This window comes from Apus apus, chromosome 5 (assembly GCF_020740795.1).
Source record: "Apus apus isolate bApuApu2 chromosome 5, bApuApu2.pri.cur, whole genome shotgun sequence".
Classification (NCBI taxonomy): Eukaryota; Metazoa; Chordata; class Aves; order Apodiformes; family Apodidae; genus Apus; species Apus apus.
The window spans coordinates 36,441,878-36,463,633 of NC_067286.1; the positions used below are offsets into that span (position 1 = coordinate 36,441,878).

Sequence of the window (21,756 nt, forward strand, 5' to 3'; positions counted from 1 at the left end):
GAACCAAGACCACTCCTTAGTTCTGCTAAACATCATGTGTGATGGAAATGAAAGGGAAGAAAAGAGGTCACATCTGCAACCCTCCCACCAGGACGAATGGACCAGACAGGTGACCAGGACTGACCAAAGTATTCTATCCCATACACGTCATACAAGGTACTCCTTTAGCTCATGTCCTTGCAGATAGGCTCTAGTTTTCAGAATTTTAGGGGCTTTTTTTAGCTATTGAAGAATCAGTACTTTCTATTCAAGTTATGATTCATTCAGTCTGTAGAGACCTAAGCATTAGGCCAAACACGGATATTTGTGCAAAATAAAAGGGTCGTCCCTGCCCTAAGACTGGTATCTTCCTACAAGTATTATAGCTTGCTTACAGCAATTTCAGTAGCAGCCAATTTTTCTTCAATAAAAGGAAGCCTGGAAACTTTTCTACATGACAAATCATTTGGCAACAATGTTGCTTTGAAGTATTTCCTCCTCTGGTCAGTATGAATCTGAGGGATCATGAGGGTCAAGCTCTTTGTCTACAGCTGGCATCCTGGAAGGACTCCATCCATTTGTCTACCTTTGATCCAAATCCATGCATTCCTTATAATCCATGCATTCCTGCATACAGATCCCATCTGCCACTGACAACAGGAGTGAAATGAGTCCAGTCCAGAACTTTCTCAGGACCTGCCCTGCAGCCCTGGTGGTGACATGAGTACTATCGGGCAGGGAGTGGAACAGTGGTTTTGTTTATGTTTGTACACCTTTATTTTTTTTTCCTTTTCATCATTACCCTTCATTAAAGCTGTGTAGTTTAGCTTCCAACCCATAAGTCTCTCTCCCTTGTTCCTTTTCCTTTACCTTTCTAGGCAGGGAGAGGAGTTAATAGAGAGCATCTGTCAGTTGTTTAATTGCTGGCCCAGCATTAGACCTTGACAGTCTTGTCACTTTGCTGCGACTTTATTACACTAGTCTATCCCAGACTGCAGCAAAAAGTACACTTTCTAATTTGTTCTTCCCCTCAAAGCTTGTTCACATTTATAAACAGGTATGAAAACTATTTAAAATTCTTTTCAATTTTCCCTCAGTGAAATGACCAGTAACTCATACCAGATCCTTATTGCCCCTTTAAACACATTTGTCAATAAAATGCCATGTAAAGCAGGAAGTTTTAGAAACTATAATTGTTATTGATATCAATGCTTCTAAAATTGATACTTGAGTGTCATCCTGCCCCTGCAGCATTGTTAAATATATAACTCATATTCCAGTTGTCTCCAAATGTCTGTTATTAATTAGATCAAACTTGCTAACGGTGGGTTATTTTTTTTTCCTACTTGCATGAGCAGAAATATGATTTTCACTCATCCTTTTTGATAAATCCAGGTAGTTTTCAAAAGCTGCATTACAACACTTTGTAACTCTTTGAACTTAGATCGCTTAGTTCCAAGGTCGATTAGAAATTGTCTCTCTAGTATACATACAATTGTATTAGAAATTTGCTTTTAAACACAATACTTGCTAATAAATTAAATATAGGTTTTAAAACGTTTTTTATTCAAAGTTAAATTATTTTTAGGAAGACTATCTCTGTGGCAGTTACTGTCACTGACAACAAACCAAAAACCTATTTTGTGCAAAGTGATTCTAGTTTTAATCTAAAATAGAGTTAATGTCCAGCACCTTTCTGAAACTATTATCCTCAAAGTTACTCAAAATGTCATTTAAAATGTAGGCTGCTGAATTTATGACTCATTATTCAACGAACTAACAATATTGAATTTTTTTTTTTTTTTTTGTTCTCTTCTACGGGATTTTAGCTCAGTAACGGAACTAAAGCATAACACCTCCCTCAACTTTGGCAATGCAGTGGGAAATACAGTCTGATTCCTTCAAACCCTCTGAGTTCCTATTATCTTCTTCTCATTAGCATTAGGCAAAATTTGCTCCTGCATAAAACTAATTCAAGCAGTTGAGAATTCAATTTTGTCAGTATTCTGTTTTAGTTTACATTCACTGATACAAGTCATTGTGCTAGAGATATCACTTTTATCTTCTTCAGAATCTTTGCCTAGATCATAATAATCTTTAACACTAGAATCTTAATTTTAAAATGAGGTGTAAGAAAGATTGAAATAATTTTGCAGAACAATTTGTATTGTTGTCTGAAGCATTAAAGCATCCATCAAAACTGGATAATGTGTTTATGGGGGAAAAAGTTACTATTTTAGATCTCCTTTTGAATATTATACTTGAAGCTCCCATTAACCCTAGCAATATCAACAGATTTTTTTTTTATGGGATGAAATATTCCTCTAACAGAAAAGTCTAGATCTGAAGATGATGAAGCCCATGAAAAGTATTAGCAGGTTAGAAAGTCTGACAGAACTAATACATCAACAAAGTCAGTACAGCAGAGTGCCTGATTCGCATGCAAAATTCAGGGAGTTCTTTGTCAATGTTATATCCATCTCCCAACATGTGTTCCATTAACATTTTGTTGTCTTTCTCCAAAAAATAGCTCAAGAGTCGTGTATAATCCATTATAAAACCAAAATATGCCAAAATTCCTAAGAAAAACTCTGCCAAAATCAGACTTTGCTTTTGAGGGCATACAACTGTGATGACCAGCAGAAAACTTGAAGAGTACTGGGCAAGAAAGTTTCTGTAACTTCATCTGTGAAATTGTTAACCAATACTTAGGGGATTAAATACTTTCTGATTTTGTTGTTTCTCTGTATATTGGCTATTAGTTATGTTCCTGTTCTGAGACAGCACAGGTGTTACAGTCACTACACTGGGATTGCCCTTCTGTGACATGGTGAGCACACATTGAATTTCTGTGATAATCATGAAGAGAAAGCTACCATCAACACAGAATAAGCTCATACAGAAATAAACGTAAGTAGTTTTCATAGATGAAATGAAATGACAGTCGAAAAGGCAAGGTTAGACACTTGGGAAACTGAAAGACAGCAGTCTCTTAACTGTTCAGAAAAGGTGGAGGTAATTTAGAAAGAAAAAAATACATGGCAGTCTGTCTGCGATCAAAGTTAAAATTATTACTATTTTCTGGGGGGGGAAGAAAAAAAATTCATTAAAGATTAAAATCTGCCTTTTGAATCCCACAGAACATAAATAAATACTTGAAGCTTTATGTTTAATTGTTCTAAATTGTGAAACCTCAGCAAGGTAAGTGATGTATCATGGAGAATAAAGATGTTTCTTTTCAAGGAACACAGTGCAAACTTTACCATATATTACCTTAAAGATGTATGTTTTTGCTTGAAATGTTAGGGCTTTTTTCCAGAGAGATATTCAGTGGTAAAAAAGTGTATAGATGTTCTTCCCACATTGTCTTTTAAATTATCTTGAAACTGATCTCAGGGTTATTAGGTTTTTTTGTAAACCTAGATATTATAATTCCACTGTAACTGTGATATATTCTGGTTTAGTCAAACTCTTTTTAAAGATTAAAAATATTTTCAAGCATCAGGAATAAATAAAAAATTATTTTTCAAATGTGAATTGACCCTCCTCTTGTGAGGGGAGTGTGAAGGAAGATAAAAAGTGTAACCTAATTATACTTTTTTCATAAATTACCAGTGAATAAAAGCTTCCTAAGGGATGTGAATATTAAAACATACAATTGATTTTCCAGCTAGCTTTTATTTCTCTTTTTCTCCTAAAGTCTACGTCATGTCCTATTAATGATAATAGCACTTAGAACTAAACAAGAGCTATTTTCTAGAGCTTTTATGTGACCATAACAAAGTAGATATGTATACCCTCTGATTAATTTAGAGCTTTACATATGAATATAATAGGTTGCTACGGTTTTGTCAAGCATCAAGGCACTGAACATTAGGAATATTTCCATTTTAAGTTATTTTTCATCCTGAATCTGTCTTAATTGGCTGGATCCTCAGGCATTACACAACTGCATATAGTACAAGTCAACATAGCAGAGACACAGACTGTTAATAATCCAATAGAGCAGAAAATGGGTAAGGATCCTTATTGAAGCCCTTATACCTTTATTGGAAAAGAAATAACAAAACAATATCTAAACCACTCAAACAGAGCTGATAACTGAAAAATTTGAAAGTTGTTTTATGAAGAGTTTATTTCTAAACATTTTTCCCTCTTAACTTTGCCTATATTCTATTGCAAAGTTTTCAGCTGTGACTTAATTTACTTTATTAGAGATCAAAAAATATGTACTTAAAAGTATTCAGGTGCAAAAGCATTGTGAAATCTAATCAGGTCTAATTCGTTTATAAAGAGGATACAGAAACACATGTGATGAACACTGCCATAAGCAAACTTTCCTTTCTGACTTTCAAGCACAGCTTCTCTGTTCTGTTCCCCATCACTTTATTTGATTAAGTAGCTCTATTCTGATCTTATACTAAAAATAACGAACTGTTGAAGTTTGTGTTAGTGTGAAGAGCTTTCAGTCTGCCATGGGGTAAATTCTGCTCAGTGTCAAGGGCACAGCTAAAGGCAGAGAATGGGTTTATTTTATGTTCCAGTTCCATATAAATATCAAAGTTGTTCAGTAGTGAATGTCTTTTCTACCCAAATATCCTATTAATTAAAGAACTGTGCTCTACTCTTTTCCTCCAGGACCCTGAACCTCATAAATTTTGGTTCTTTGGGAAAATTAGAATTGGTTCAAAGTGATCTCAAATTCATTTCTCCCTAATCGGTTAGCTCATTAAGCAACTTTAAACACCTTATGTAACAGCTTTTATGTTAAATAAATTATAATAAGGAATCAATAGTAAAGCTAGCCTGATCAGGGAGAGGATCAAAGCTTTATACACAGATTATTGGCTGAATGTCCTTGGAGTGTGATCCCTGTGAAATTGAGGGCAGATGTTTAATACTCTACAAAGTGATTTTTATATTACAAGTACACAGATACGTGACCAGTCTTGTGTGCTTATGGGTTTTCAAAGAGATGTAAGTACAGGTCAAAATTTAAATATGTATACGTACTTCAAACCTGAAGATAATTAAATCCTGTTCCTTGACACGTTCAAATTTTTAATGAATTTGTAAACAATAGCATAAACAAAACACTTCTAAATGTTTTTGTGTTGTTTTTTTTTTTTCTTAAATAACTGTCTCTTTGACGTTATGTAATCTTTCACATAGTCATTCCTTCATAATTTATATTCTCTAGCATATGGTCAAGTAATATCACATCCAGTTTCTAATTTTCCAGCAGTACATAAAGCAAGGTTTCATTTCTGGGACATCAAACAATGTTTGGACTGCTATTTAATATTTAATGATTGTTAAAAATGTGCAGAGTCACCACTTCCTGAGTGCAAGAAGGCAGAAAAACCCGAAGGAAAAAAGTTAAAGTTCTTTTGTAGAAAAACATCAGCCAAAACATGAGCAATCTTCGCTTAAAGTTCTACTCTACTTTAGTGTGTATATTTCTAAAAAAGCACTACAAGATCCCAGCTTTTGGTATCTCAGCGATTTGCAAATAATATCCGTTTTGTGTACATGTTGAAGGACAACTACCAGACCAGTTTAATTTGTGACCTAAAAACTGAGAACATTTGATTTGGTTTGGGTTCATTTGGTTTCATTTTGTTTCATGTAATTTCATTTTTCTTTATTTTGTTTGGATTTTATAATCCCGACTCATGTATCACCAGTAAAATAAGTTTCTGTAACTGGAATTTGGCATCTAAATTGATTGATGACATGGGAGGAAGAATAAAATCAGCATTCTTTCATAGCCCTCTTTAAAGCAAATAAATCTATTGAAAACTTTCTTACTAAAGGCAACAGAAAGATGCCTAGGAGTAAGTGTCTTCAGAAGGGAACTGACCCGAGAGGGTTCCAAGAAATGTTGAGCCCTCACAACTCCCAGCCTTAGTAACCCTTGCTTCTATGTACTACTTGATATTACTCCTTTCTGTTCTCAAAATGAGAAAAGACCTCATGGGAATTGTTACTCTGCTGTACCTGAGTAATCAAGTTTCAGGGACAAATGAAAACAACAGAACAAGTGGAAACAGACCAGCTCACTTTCTCTGTAACTTTATATTCTATTTCCCTTTCACAGCAAACTCTTGTCTCATCATTTGTTATTTTCAATCATATAGCAAGGAAAAGGCAATGCCCATTCAGACTCTCCAGTCCATGCAGTAACTGGAATATAAGTGTTACCATGCTTTCCTGCTGTTATAAAAGCTCATTCAGTACAAGCAGTGGTTATAATGAAAGAGACATTTTCATTCTGATTTCAGTGTTTTCCATTTTTGGCTGATTCAAACCCATATTCTGAGACCAACATACTTAATCCTTCTTTCATGTGGCTCACAAGTTGAAAGTTCTAATTTTAGAACCAGAAGATTAAGTAAAGCTCTCTTACCTGGGCACTGTGGCTAGCCATCTTGATTTTTATACCCTTATGTTTTTCCCTAAGTTGTCAGTCCATTATTTAGTTACTGAAAAATGTTTATGTTTACCTATCTCTGCTGCTTAAAGTCCCTCTCCAAAGACTGTTAATTACTAAGATGCATACAAAACGTCTTCACTGCATGCATGATGCCAGGAAATCAAGCAAGAGATTTTGAGGTATTAGGATAAAGATGAGGCTTTTTAATAGATGTGAAAACATTGTTTCCAAGTGACTAATCTAGCATGTCCAGATCAGTACTACTCAACTTTTAAATTATCATTTATGCCATAATAATAGCCAGCCCTGAGGCTGATCTGCAATCTTAATTAAAGTGTTGTGAAGTCAGTTCACAATAACAAATTAATTATCTGTAGTAGTGTCTTTAAATTTCAGTGAAAGAGATCCACTCCACAACTGGCATGTGCACAGCAGATGTACATAGATAGTTAACATGGCTAAGCTGACATTTAAATATTTTTTTATGCTGCATATGCCCAGTCAGGCACAATTAACGCTGCTCTAAATCCAATCATGCAAAAATGCTTTTATTCTTTCTATAAACTGAGTTTATGAAGATTCTGACAGCAGATGTTAACAGATCTTTTAAAAAGTTGTCAACAGTATCTGCCTTGTACAGAAGTTTCATATTGGAACTAAGCAATTTTTTAGACTTTTGCACAACTTTACAGAGTATAGAATCATGGAATCAAATAATGTTTTGTTTTGGAAGGGACCTTAAAGATCATCTAGTTCCAGCCTCCCTCCATGGGCAAAACCACCTCCCAGCAGACCAAGTTGCTCAAAGCTCCATCCAACCTGGCCTTGAACACCTCCAGAGAGGGGGCATCCACAGCTTCCCTGGGCAACCTGTTCCAGTGCCACAGCCCTGTTACACTAATTAATTCATTCCTAATGCCTAACATATATCTACCCTCTTGCAGCTTAAAATCATTACCCCGCATCCCATTACTACACACCCTGGCAAAAAGTTTCTCCCCATTTTTTCTGTAGGCTCCCTTCAGGTACTGGAAGATGACTATAAGGTGTCTTCAGAGCCCTCTCTTCTCCGGGCTGAACAGCTCCAACTGTCTCAGCCTGTCTTGATAGGAGAGGTGCTGCAGCTCTCTGATCATCTTCATGTTCCTCTTCTGGACTCACTTCAGGAGCTTCATGTCCTTCCTGTGTTGAGGGCTGCAGAACTGGACACAATACTCCAAGTGGCATCTCAAGAAAGCTGAGTAGAGGGGGAGAATAATCTCCCCTGCCCTGCTGGGAACACTACTTTTGTTGCAGCCCAGGTCATGGTTAGCTTTCTGGGCTGCAAGTGCACATTGCTGGTTCATGTTGAGCTTTTCGTTAACCAACACCCCCAGGTCCTTCTCCTCAAGGCTGCTCTCAATCCATTCTCTGTCCAGCCTGTATTTGTGCCTGGGATTGCCCTGACCCAGGTGCAGAACCTTGTACTTGGTCTTATTTAACTTCATGAGGTTGATATGGGCCCACCTCTCAATCCTGTCAATGTCCCTCTTTATGGCATCCCTTCCCTCCAGCCTGTCAAACACCACACCACACAGCTTGGTGTTGTTAGCAAACTTACTGAGGGTGCACTCAATTCCATGTCACTGACAAAGATGTTAAACATCACTGGCCCCATTATCAACCCCTGAGGAATGCCATTTGTGAGTGTTCTCCATTTGGACATCAAGCCATTGATCACTACTCTGTGAGTGCAACCATCCAGCCAATTCCTTATACACTGAGGGGTACATCCATCTAATCCATATACTTCCAATTTTGAAACCAGGATGTCAGGTGGAACAGTGTTGAACACTTTGCAGAAATCAAGGTAGATGACATCAGTTGCTCAGCTCTTGTCCACGAATGCTGTGAATCCATCACAGCAAATTTGTCAGGCAGTATTTGCCCTTGGTGAAGCCGTGGTGGTTGCCACCAACCACCTCCATGTTTTCTATGTGTCTTAGCAGAGCCTCCAGGAGGATCTGCTCCATGATCTTGCTGGGCACAGAGATGAGACTAACTGATTTGTAGTTCCCAGTGTCTTCTTTCCTTCCCTTTTTGAGAATGGGGGTTATGTTTCCACCATGACTTTTCAAATATGATGGAAAGCATCTTTGCAACTTCTTCCATCAACTCCCTTAGGAGCTGCAGATGGATCTTGTCAGGTTCCATGGACTGTGCACTTTAGGGTTCTTTAGATTGTCTTAAGCCTGCTCTTCTCCTGCAGTAAGGGGATCTTCCTTTTCCCAGTCTGTGCCTTTGCATTCTGTGACTTGGATTGTGTCGTCAGAACTCTTACTGGTGAAGACTGAGGCAAAAAAGTTGTTCAGTACCTCAGCCTTCTTGATACCCTGTGTGATGAAGTCTCCTGTTTCCTTCTGGAGAGGGCCCACACTTTCCCTGTTCTGCCTTTTATCACTGATGTACCTGTAGAAACTCTTCTTATTATCCTTGATGTCCCTGGCCAGGTTTAACTCTGTCTGGGCTTTAGCTTTCCTAACATGATCACTGGCTTCTTGGACAACTTCTCTGTATTTCCTACACTCCCTGAAGTCTTTCTATTTTCATCTAAGAGTGTGCAGGAGCTTGTTGTTCATACATGCAGGTCTCCTGGCACTCTTATCTGCCTTCCTCTTTCTTGAGATGAATTGCTCCTGAGCTTGGAGGAAATAATCTGAATATTGACAAGCTTTCTTGGACTCCTCTTCCATCCAGGATTTTATCCCACAATACCCTACCAAGCAGATCCCTGAAGAGGTTGAAATCTACTCTCCTGAAGTCCAGAGTAGCAAGCTTCCTCTGGACCCTCCTTGTTGCCCTATGGATCCTGAATTCCACCATTTCATAGTCACTGCAGCCAAGGCTGCCATTTAGCTTCTTGTTGTCTACCAGGCCATCCTTTATTACTTGGAAAAGGAATTTGTCTTCAATATCTTCCAGGAACTCCCTGGATTGCTGGTTCCTTGTTGTGTTGTCCATGCAGGTATGCATGCTATGGTTGGAGACTTTGAAAATAATCTGTTTTGTTTCTTAGATATTTATTGTACTGAGTATATCTGGGTAATAGCAGAAAAATAATATCTAATTATAATATGTACTAATACTAAATAATGTCTAATTATAACTTGTGCAAATATCAGTTTTCAGATTGACATGTACAAAGAGAAAGAAGTAGTAAACAAATACACAACTATCTTCTCACACATATAACTCAGCAAGAAGTAAATCTTTTTGAGTTGCTGTTAATTAGAAAGGTATGTCATAAGAATATATCCCAAATACTGCCATCAGCATAATGTGTTATGCATCTACGCTTCTCCTTTCATATTTATATCCGCTTCTTACACTTACCTTCAGTCCCAAGAGTTGTTGCACAACAAGGGAATATTATTATTATTATTACTACTACTATTATTTTTGTTATTCACAACAAGAGATACTGCTGTGCCACTGGATGTACCCTGAAGTCTCCATCATGTACCTAGTCCTGTTCCAGGTTGGGCTGGGATCTTGCTGTCACTCAGATTGTTTCAGAAGCACCATGCTTATCCACACTGGGAATTGCACGTCCAGTCTTCATTTTAATCTTCGCAGTTTCCTTGCCTCAGTGACTTAATGTTTAGTGATGAATTATATCCTTTTATTTACTTCAAGTTTCCACCATTTAAGTATCTTTTTGTTCTTATATCATAGAATTACGATAGAAAATGTGGGGGTATGTTGGGGATTTTTGTTATATGCTTTTTTGATTAATCATTATTTTATATACATTTCTGATTTATCCTTTTTCATTTCAGGAAAAAAATCCCAGTCTTTTCACTATCTTATTATTTTTTCATGTGCTTGACCATTCCTGTTTTTTTCTGAATTCCCTGTATTTCTCCCTTTATTTATTTGTTACTTTGATTAACAATTTCCTTCTCTATTTTGAAAATCATTCACAAGTATTTGGCAGCCTTTGTAATCCCAATTGAAAAGTTTCTTCACTTTTTTTTATACACTGAGATTTTTTTTCCTGAAAATGCATAATTAAATTATTTATTAATCATATATATTTTGATATTTGCCATTAAAGTCCTTGTAAAATTGCCATCAAACAGCTGAAGAACAATACACTGTGTGAACTGATAAAATGTGAATAGATTGAATGCATCCTATGAATATTATTACAGTCAAATGATAACTTTCAATGGGACAGACTATGCAGAGATTGAGATATTTTTAAAAATAAGAATTTATGACCTGAGTAACTTAAAAGATTATCAAAATTAAGGTTTTTAAATGCTTAGATAATAAAAAAAAGAATAAATCTCTTCCATAAGTTATTACAATGCATTTAATAACTGTATAAATTTAGTGTGAATTATTTCAATGCAGAACAAAAGGAACATATTGAACAGTACATTCATATGGGACAGATTTTCAAAATTAGATGTTTCCATTAAACTTCCCTCATGATTGTTGGATATCAAGGGTGGGAAGAGGGGATTAAAAAAATACATGGGCATCTAAGAAATTTCCAAGGATTTTAGAAAATGCCTGAAAGGCATTTAATGGTTTTCAAGCCCAAAATTATACCTAAGTCATTTAACTATCTTTGGAAATTTTACCCTTAAAGGAAGGGACTGTTATGCAGCTTCTCCGATAGAAACTGTAAATGTGGATTTAAGATTATAATTTTCAGCAATAATTTAGAAGATTAAATGTTAAATAATGAATAATTCAACACATTTAACCACAAAACAGCCTTTTGTACCACTTCTTTCCTTCTTCTTTTTGTTCCTCCAGTATTTTCTCCATAAAACTATCTCTTAAAAAAAATGAAATGGCACAGTAGATTTTTGGAGGTATTATTAATGCTTCTGTCACAGTAGTTTTTTGTTAATTGGGAAATCATTCATTTATGATGAACCAGACCTCTACTATAGATGGAGCTTTGCAAGCTGAAAATATGTACCCTCTCAATTATAAAGAAAGGACTTGAAATAATATGTTTAAAATGTCATTGAGGGCAGTGTAGATGACTAATGAGTGATTTGAAAAGAATGAGTGCAATGTTTAGCCTTATAAGATTATTTATTGACTGGACTTTTACCATATCTATTTTTGATTGACCTTTTCTGAAATACAAGAATTACTCTATATCTGTCACCATATTTATGAGGTTTTGGTGCTAGTGATTAATGGCTGAAGAAAGTAGATATACCACTAAATATTTGTTCTCTTGTCTTATTACTTTTTAAAGGGAAAATAAGTCACTACTATCAATACTACATTTATGCTAATGACAGTCTGCAGACTCAGAGTTACTTGCAGGTTTCAGTCTTGCTTGTTTTATCACAAAGTCAATATCTGCAAATTGGTTTTTAAACATAAAACCTGACAATTTCTATGCAGAATGTCTTGTGCTTAAAATTTCCATTTTATCATTATGATAGATAAATTTCTCATCTAATTTTATTTAGACCACAATAAATTTATTTAGAAAAAAAAAAAAAACCCTCACCAGAAAAAATAAATTAAGATAGTTAGAAATCATATGAACACTTGAGAGGTAAAGCAAAACAAAACTCAACTTTGTTTCCTCCTCTTGATAGAAGTAAGGAAAGGCAATTTCAATTTTTAATATAATATCCAGGACATAAAACATATTTGCTAGCTCAGCAGCAGGCAGAGTTTATATTTAAATGAGAGTAGATGACACTGAGAAGGAAATGACATCATTATGCTTTTCTGATGAGTCATGACTAATGCTCATGCTCATGAAGCAAAACTGGTGATAAAAGTGAGAAGAATATAAGTGACAAGACTGAAAAGACAGGGGAGGAAAACATGCAACTAAAAAAATCCTCACAAACCCAACAAAAAAACCAAGCAAAAAAAAAAAAAAACACAGGGAAGCTTATTTTAATGTTGTTTCAGAAAAAAATTACTTTGATATCTTATTGGACAAATCTGCTTGCTGTGTATGAAATTGTACAAATTGTACAAATTATGTTACAGAATCACAAAATCATCATGGTTGGAAAGGACCTCTGACAACACCAAGACCAAACATCAACACACACACACAAAAACCCCAAACAAAAAAACCCAAACAACCAAAAAAACACACCCACATACACCCCACCAAAAAGCACCCACAAAAAAAGTCCACAACCTCAGTCACTAGCCCATGCCCTGAGTGACACATCTGCACATTTCTTGAGTACCTCCAGGTTGGTGACTCAACCACCTCCCTGGGCAGGCTGTTCCAGTGCCTGATCACTTTCAGTATAGAAATTCTTCCTAATATCCAATCTAAACCTCCCTTGTTGCAATTTCCAGCCATTTCCCTTGGTCCTATAGCTATCCACTTAGAAGAAGAGATCAACATCCACCTCCTTACAACCTCTCTTCAGGTAGTTGCAGAGAGTGATGAGGCCTCCCCTCAGCCTTCTTTTCTTCAGACTAAACAATCCCGGTTCCCTCAGCCACTCCTCATATGACTTGTTCTCCTGACCCTTCACCAGCTTGGTAGCTCTCGTCTGGACACACTCCAGCACCATGATGTTCTTCTTATAGTAAGGGGTCCAGAACTGAACATGGTACTCGAAGTCTGGCCTCACCAAGTTCAGGGGCATGATCACCTCCCATACTCCTGCTGGCCACACTGTTCCTGATGCAGGCCAGGATGCTGTTGGCCGCCTTGGCCATCTGAGCACACTGCTGGCTCCTGTTAAGCCAGCTGTCATCCAACATGCCCAAGTCCTTTTCTGCTGGGCAGCTCTCCAGCCAATCTTTCCCCAAGCCTGCAGCTTTGCAGGCTTGTGACTGAAGTGCAGGACGTGGCACTTGGCCTTATTGAACCTCATACAATTAGCCTTGCCCCACAAATCCAGACTGTCCAGGTCCCTCTGTACAGCCTTCTTACCCTCAAGCAGATCAACGTTCCCACCCTATTTGGTGTCATCTGCAAACTCACTGAGAGTGCACTCAATCCCCAGTTGTGAGATGGTAAAAAAGCAGAAATAAAGAACATACTGTTTCCTATGAAGTTATCTTTCAGTGTAGAATTCAACCCCTTGAATTCTATGCCACTTTTTTTAGTTTACATGAGTGTTTTTCACATGTCTGTAAGTACTGTTTGCTTCCAGAAATAATGATTTTACACTTGACATTTTTCTATATTATTTGGTTCTTGGTGACAGGTAGTTTCCTTCTCCCCTTCCCACTGCCTCTCTCCTTCAACGTTTTTATCTCCCCACCTCTCCTCTCCTGTCAATATGTGGGTTTCTACTCTTACAAAACTGGGGGTTTTTGATTTAGTCACATCTGTAATGGAGGAGAATTTTCATTAACAGTTAAGAGTGTCTCAGTTGACATGCAATAGCTTTTTAACCTTCAAATCTTTATATTTCATTCTGAGCTTTTTCAAACATTTTAAAAGTCTAATGGAGTTGATTGTTTCTCTTGTTGAACACACTTAATCATACACCTAAGTATATTCCTCAGTAGTCTCACACACCTGAGCTTCAGTGACAGCTTTATCAATCTGATTTCTCGGAGTGGCAGAGATAACCATCATCTAATCTGTAGTCTCAACTGCTTTTCAGTGATCACATCACTACCCATCTGCCTCAGTTTCCATGCTGTGACATTTTTCTTCCTTTCCTAGGTGATATGTTCAAGGCTACATAGCTATATTAACCATTGTAGGCCTTGAAATACTCAAAATGTGACTCCCAAAATAGGCAACTCCTTCCTCTCTTGATCTGAGTGCTAAGTTACATTTGTCTGCTCAGAATGCCACCATATGCCACTTGGAACTTCTGGGTGTGACTTCAGCATCCAGTGCTTACACAGCAGGTGGAATTTGAGCCTTGGTCTCTCAAAAGCTAACTGGTCTTCTAAGATGAAGAGTGGGCTCAGTGATAGAGCTGTCCTTATTGCTTACAGGAATATCAGTGTGGAAGAGAGGAGAAAAAAAGAGGAGAAAAAACTCTGTAGGTTGCTCTTCAAGGCACTTGTTAGCAACATGCAACACAGGGATTCATGTCTAGTCTCAGGAAACTTGGAATAGGTATGCAGAAATGATACGATTTTCAGTGGAGTAATTGGAAAAAAATCATATCTCAGGGTACTTTGTGCCTGAGTTTTGCACATACACAGGGAAAAGAAATTCAAGTTTTGGCTCCAGATCTCTTCCATGTGACAAGAAAATATTGTTCCTTCTCGGTGGTGCAGCTGGGAGTTGCTGGGTTTTTTATCATGGATAGAGGGAGACTATGAAAATGTCTTAACATAAAAAAATTAAAACCTTAAAGGGAGGGATTATTTGTGGTAGGCAGGAAGGCACCTACTTCTTCTTAGAACAGAACTTTAAGAACCTGAGTCATATTCTTTTTTTTTTTTTTTTTCTGTTTTATACCCAGAACATCTGTGAATCACACTCTTAGCTCTTACCATGAGATCTTCTGTGCTAGAAGTTTGGGTTGCCAGATGTCCTCTTAAATTAGGATACTCAGTGCTGATTTTACCCTGCCTTGGTACATTTTTTTTAGGAAATAATCCAAGGAAACCTAGATATCATGTCAGATTAACACAGTCTGAGGTTCTGTATGTTAGAAGAACCACCAACATGTTCATGTATGCTTCTCTGGCACTCAGTAGATACTATGCAGTTAAATAGAGCTGGAGAGGTTGGAAAGTAAAGAAGGGCAAGCAGTGTTCTGCACATGATTTTGGCCAAAAGGCACTTTTGGGGACTGTTACATGGCTCAGCTGATACACGAGAATTGAGCACTTCATTGCATTCAAATTCTTATGATGCTTTCTAAACGTCAGAAAGATCCTGCAAGAATGATATATGTCAATACCTCTGTACTATTTTCCTGCTTCCTCAATAGCTCCAAAATGGTAACAGGACTTCTTCATTTCGGTACTGGCCTTATCACTCTTATTCTCCTCCAGAGCTACAAGACATGATCCAGATTCTTCTCTTATTGTGAAACATGTCAGAGTATGTGACTGTCTGATTAAAAATATCAGTGTCCTGCATTATCTTTCTGCAGCTGTACATACTCAGTTATGAGGATGTAAGGGAATTGAGTTAGAGATGTCCTGTATAACCCTGTGAAGATTAATGTAGGCTGCTGAATCTCTGACTACAGGAGTTTCCACTGGATATCAGGATAGAAAAAGTAGGATATTTTGTTATCTATGGCCATGACATTATGCCCAAGTTTCACACCCCATGATACAAAGCAGTTGTTCTGTTCTGAAATAATTTACTTACAGAGATGATGTAGATAGAATATCAGAAAAATAAAAATCATTTGTTCAGAATGAAGCATCTCAAGACTCTCTCTTGTAGTTTGGCAATTATATCTAACAGCTTCATGGAGACTAGCACCTTGCAGATATGTGCTACCCTGCATGATTCAGAATGTTAGGTGTTTTTAGTAGTTCTCACACCCAGCTCCCAGTTTCCACCCACCTCACACCAGCTTCCAGACATTCTATAAAATTCTCAATGTGGTAGTGCAATATATTTCTGCTGTGATTCCTGACATTTTCCATGATCAGGAATGCAGCTGGATGAAAAACAAACAAAAAAGTTTACTCATATTATTTATTTTAAATGTCAGATTGCCTCTTTCATATCCTCTTACCTCCCCTGCTCTGGTCCTTTTTTCTTTCTTTCAGAGTGGTTTTACTTTCCTATTGATCTTCACTGTTTTTCAACAGTGGTTTTTCAGCATGTGGTTTGAGGCTTTCATTTCCGTATCTAGAGCTGGCAAAACAAATTTCATCCTGAAGTTACTTTAATGATAAGCAATGTCTTTTTAACAAATGAAGAGCATGTCAGAAAGACAACAGAAAAACAACGGCCTGTTGCATTGGATGAGTTGGATTTTAGGTCCACTTGTGCCAGGTTTTACCCAGTCATATGCTGGAAGAAGTGTGCATTAATTTGTTTTTAAGGGGAATTTTAGTCTCATAAAATGAAAACATTTTCTGTGATAAGAAAGATTTGTGATATTAATGAGTGAGAGAGAGCACAATGTGAATAAAGAGGATTTTGTTTCCACAAAAGCCCTGAAAAAAATAAATTATGTGGTTGCACACTGAAGAAAAAAAGCCTTGGATGCAGTTCAGATAGCCCCAGATTCTCTATTACCCTGGCAATACCGAGCTGTCAAAAAGCTGCTCTATTTCGTTTTTCTTTTTTTTTTTTTTTTTTTTTTCTCTCTCTAACACTTTTTACCCTCCTACAAGAAGGGAATACAGGGGAAGCAGTTCCAGTTAGCCTTGGGAAAGCTATTTAGCTTGTGTATTGCGGAAATATCTTTTCCAGCTAGTTACAGCTGTTTTATAACACTGCAGCATGTTGGATCAAAGGCTAGAACTGCCACCTCCTGTTTACAATAGGCTGGAGCAGTCAAAGAAGTGTCAAGGGCTGCTTTTTGCTTCAGTGTGATTGGGAAGAAGACTGATAACAGTAGGTTGCCACCAACAGGTTAATTTCTTTTTTGTGTCTTTCACCTGTAATGTCAGTGCAAGTATAGGCAGAATTTCGAACACAGAAGAGAAAACGTCTTTTTTGCATCCTTTCAAATATTCTTGAATATATTGAAACGCTAGTCACAAATATGCATGCAATACTATTGTTTTGGAGATCATTTCAAAGGCAAAAATTTAGAGAGATAAGAAAATAATACCTAAAAACAATCCTTAAAATGTGTTCTAGATTTTTCATGTATGCTATGCTAAGACAAGAACTGCTGTTAAGACTGCACAAGCACTATGTCTCAAGATTTAACACTTTAAAAGAATACTTTTATAGCTCTGCCAGTACTGAATTTGTGTGAGAGCAATCAGTGATTTTCATTTTGCACTGGTAATATGGTGTTTAAAAACAGCAATTGGCTGATAAGAATACTTCTTTTTAAAGGTGAAGTTATGCTCAAAGTATCCAAACGAAGGGTGTAATTTTTGGGGCTCTAGCAGGATAATTGGCATCTGGCTGCCCGATTTCTTGGTTATACTTCTGAGTTCTTTTTTCAGCTTTGAGAAAGAGTTTTTTGTTGATTACATTTGCCAAAAAAAGAGAAGCAGAGCAGAGAGACATCAGGCTGTAATTTTATCACAGAGTTTAAATAGAGACTTTATGACTGGCTTCACTGACTGTCCCTGTTAGTGCTTGTACCTTAGGAGGAAGATGTGCATGCACCATTAAAGGTGGCTTTTCAAGAGAAGAAAGAAACGCAGGAAATAAACATGTTCAGTCATCTTGTTCTAGCAATACCAACTAAGGTGGGAAACCTATGATTTTCTTCTGTGGCACTTCCTTATATACCTTAAGCAAACCATGTCATTCCTTTTCCTGTGTGTGCCTTGTGCAAGACCTTGGAATTACACCAATGCCTGAATTTAGTGCTTCAAGATGGTTATCCAAGGAGTGCACATTCTCACATGTGAAAAATAATAGGATAAAGATGATGTTGACCTGCTGCTTGCTTTCTTGCAGTGGCCTTGGAGGTATGCTGGGGTCAGAGAGCAAGATGCACATTGCAGATTAAGACAGGGGATATTAGGCATCTATAATACACAACCTGCTCGTGAGTTAAACCCCTCTGAAAGGTCCAAACCTTTTCCTTACTTATTTTCTGATTTTTGTATTGAAAAGGCTGACTTGTATATGCAAGTATCAGTTTGTGGGCTCAGTGAGGACTTCTGCATGCTGGGTGGCTAATATTTACTGAGTTTAAACTTTGATAAGACTGTTCCCTTGGGTCTCACAACACTATATGTAAAATAGAGGAATGTTGCAGGTTGTACAGTTTGTTACATTAAAAAAAATAATATATTCAGTGCACTGATAATTACAGCTTTTGTAGAATTTTGCAAAGTGCATAGGAAGAAGCTTTTCCTTCATTAAAATGAGTGCCTGAGCCATAACACTGTACAACTTACATATTTTTTAGCAATTGGATATTAGCAACTAAGTCATATGAAGGCTAAAATTAATGTATAAGCCTTAAAACTATGCTGGATTAAAAGTTACATTTGAATTTGGGTTCTTTATTTTTTGTGCTTTTTTGTAAGAAAGCATGCTTTATATTCTTGTAAAATATTTGAAACTGAAAAGTATATGTATTATTGTTAATAATTTTTCTCTTTCTGCACTGAGAGATCAGTAAGTTACCGAAATTTCTTTAACATTTTGTCTAAACTACTCTTAAAAAATGAAGACACACATGACTACATTTTAATTGTTAATACAATCAAGAAATTAAGTCAGTAGGGAGTAACTCAAGAAAAAAATTGGTATTTGATAACTCAAGAACAATAATTTAACTTTGAAATATAACTAATGATGAAGTTCTAGAGTTTCCAGTCTGGCTCTGTTAAGCTATCACAACAAACCAGAGTGATTATAACAACTACTGTAACTATATTTTCTAATTAGTTACCTTTTCTCACCGACATCCAGGCTCACATATTTATATGTTAAGATTCATGCAATGTTTTTTTAATCTTCTTCAATCCTTGATGTCTTTGTGTGTATTTACTCTAAAAGGAAAGCCAAGAGAAACCATTTATTTTCTCTATTTTTACCAAAAGTTTTCATTAAGTAAGTGGTACAAAGAACAGTTGCTTGAAATCTTGCATATCAGGCCTACTTCAAACAATATTCTAGTACCTTTCTTGCTGCTGCTTCTTGCCTTGTATACTGATTTTAAATATCTTCATCTAGTTTTCTATGTGTCACTGTTAAAAAGGGTGCCATAGAGAAAGCAAAACACTCTGATGGTTACAGGACCCCTCCAGAATAGCTTTCTCTTTCTCAGGTCCCTATTTGAAAAAAATTCTTTATCATGGTAGTGACTCATCTGTCATTGAATTTTGAGAGCACTCCGCTACAGAACCTAAAATAACTCCTTACCAAAAGAGCAAGTGTGTGAGTGTTCTTGCCATGTAGTGGAAAGGTGATTACACTTTGCCATTTCTTTACTCTCATTCTATCTGTAATCTGCAAGACCTGCTTTGATAATTCTATCAGAGAGTGGGGAAAAATTTCACAAAGAAGATATTTATATAAAAAATATTATTTCTAAAAAAAAATAATCAATTTTAATACTGTTCCTTAGGGCACAGTCAAAGATTCAGCACAGGAAAATGTCTCCAGGTGCATGTAAATCTGGTTTATGCCATTTCTTTATACTGTTGGAAAGTAACCAGTTCTTGTCAGACTACCTGGTCAAGCACACTCTTGTTTTTGCACTTAACTACTCAGTTTCATATCTGGTACAGCTGAAAAAGAAAAAAAAAATCTAGCTTGGTTGCTTTCCTTTTTCATCAATATGAGTAAAGAACTTAGACATTTGTTAACTGTTTCACCTGTGATTTGGATTTCATTTTTCATGTCAGAGAACAGAGAACAGGGATGATGACTTTAAAATCCCTTTCCTTTATTGATATTTATAAGCCACAGAGGGTGGAGATTAAGCTCTGACCCTATTTTCAAAGTCTTTTCTCACCAGCCAAGGGCAGGAGCTGAGCTCCTGAGGGACCTTGGGTTCCTAGTTGTATTACCAGTAAGTAATGCCTTGAAACTGCATCTAGTTCTGCTGCACTTCAGATGTTTATGTGCTGCCAGTTTTAGTATCTTGATTAAAACTTAGTAGTAACATAACATAAAGTAACTCTCTTGTCACTATATATTTTCATTTTTTTACTAGTTTTTCACCACTCCTCTTTATGATCAGAGTAATAAATGCATCTCTATAGGTTTTTCCCTGCCATTTTATGCTTCTGACTCCATCAATAAAATCTGCTGCAGCAATGCTAAAGCGATGTCTCAGGCAGTTAAATAAGCTGAATGACCTTACCAAATAGATGTTTTGAGATATTTAAAACTAGGAGATGTATTTTAGGCAAAACATGCAATTGACCAGTTATATAGTTTGTGCTTTTTTTTTAAATTTTAATTCAGTAAAAGAAAATCAAGAATTTCTCATTCCTTCATCGACAGATAAAAGTAGAATGAAACAGCCTGGACAAATTTACTTTCAACAGAACATAATTATTATTATAATTACACATAGATTTATTTAAGATTACTCCTATTCATTATTAGCATTTTCTTAAAGATTTGTAGACCTGTTAGCTTTATCCCTTCCTTTTTTTTTTTTTTTCTCCCAGGGTTTAAAGTGATGATCAGGTTCAGTGTCTAATGAGGCAGCCATTCTGAACACGTAGAGACAAAGAAGAGGTTTCCCTGGCAACGAGGACCATGCCAAAGCTCTCAGAACAGTTATTTCCCCTCTATGCGGGTTCTTTTTCTGTTTAGGATGCCTGCTAGTGTGAGTTCACAGACAATGCCTGGCGAGTTTTTCAGAGATTACAGCTCCTTAGTATACCTAATAAAATACATTGAAGGTTATGTTTTATGAATAAACTGAAAAGTGGTGTGCTGACATTATTTTGTTGTTGTATTTATTTTTTTTTTAATGGAAGCTTAAAACAATAGTTACTTCAAGATCATTATCTGTATGTAAGGCAATTACATATCCTAACAATATATCTGTTCAGAACTTAAACAGTGTCAGCAAAATTCACAGGACTTCACTAAATTCTGAGCCATATTTCTCCTGTCACTTAGAATAAATACTGATCTAGATTTTAATGCTGAAATACACATGAATTTAAGCACATATGGATGTAACTAGACATTTAGAACTCTATATCATATAGCAGGTTTAAATTTCAAATGTAGAGAAAGGTTGCAGTAATATAGTATTGAAATATTAGAAAAGTTTTACTATTTGAAAGTTAGAAGTACTTAGAAAAAAAAAGTGCATTAATTAATTTAAATCTTTGCTTACTAGGAAGAATCTGAATCTATGAACTTTCTATGATAAAAACTTGTAAAGTCAGATTAAGAGACAAGCTCTTCCACATTCTTACAATTTCTTGGGAAAACTGAGCAGGATAATAAATCACCCAGCCCCAAACTTGGTTACTATCCTGAAATTGTTCATACAGCTACCGAACACAGTAGAGAGATTTGATCTGGAAAGTGTTCCCAAAATGCACCTACGCACGCACATTAAACATACAGCTACAGCTTCCACTTCCTATAGAACAGAAGTGTTTATCTCATATCTAAGATATTCAGTGGGAATTTAGAATAAAATAGTTCCAGTTGGAAAGGATCTACAAAGATCACCTAGTCCAGCTGCAGAAAAACCCTGTATATTTGATTTAAACTTATTCAAGAGAAAATTTAATAATGTAAATAATCTTCTTTTTCCTTCCTTCCTTCCTTCCTT

General features: G+C 36.4%; 1 long non-coding RNA gene across 1 annotated transcript in view; it reads right to left on the reverse strand.

The window, feature by feature from the left end:
* Positions 1–21,756, reverse strand: part of LOC127385038 (uncharacterized) — a 66,855-nt gene that overhangs the window by 39,671 nt on the left and 5,428 nt on the right. The window contains exons 2-3 of the long non-coding RNA XR_007889576.1: positions 18,895–18,994; positions 16,090–16,211 (exon numbers count right to left, since the gene is read on the reverse strand). This is a non-coding gene — a long non-coding RNA (uncharacterized LOC127385038). The remainder of the gene's footprint in view (positions 1–16,089; positions 16,212–18,894; positions 18,995–21,756) is intronic.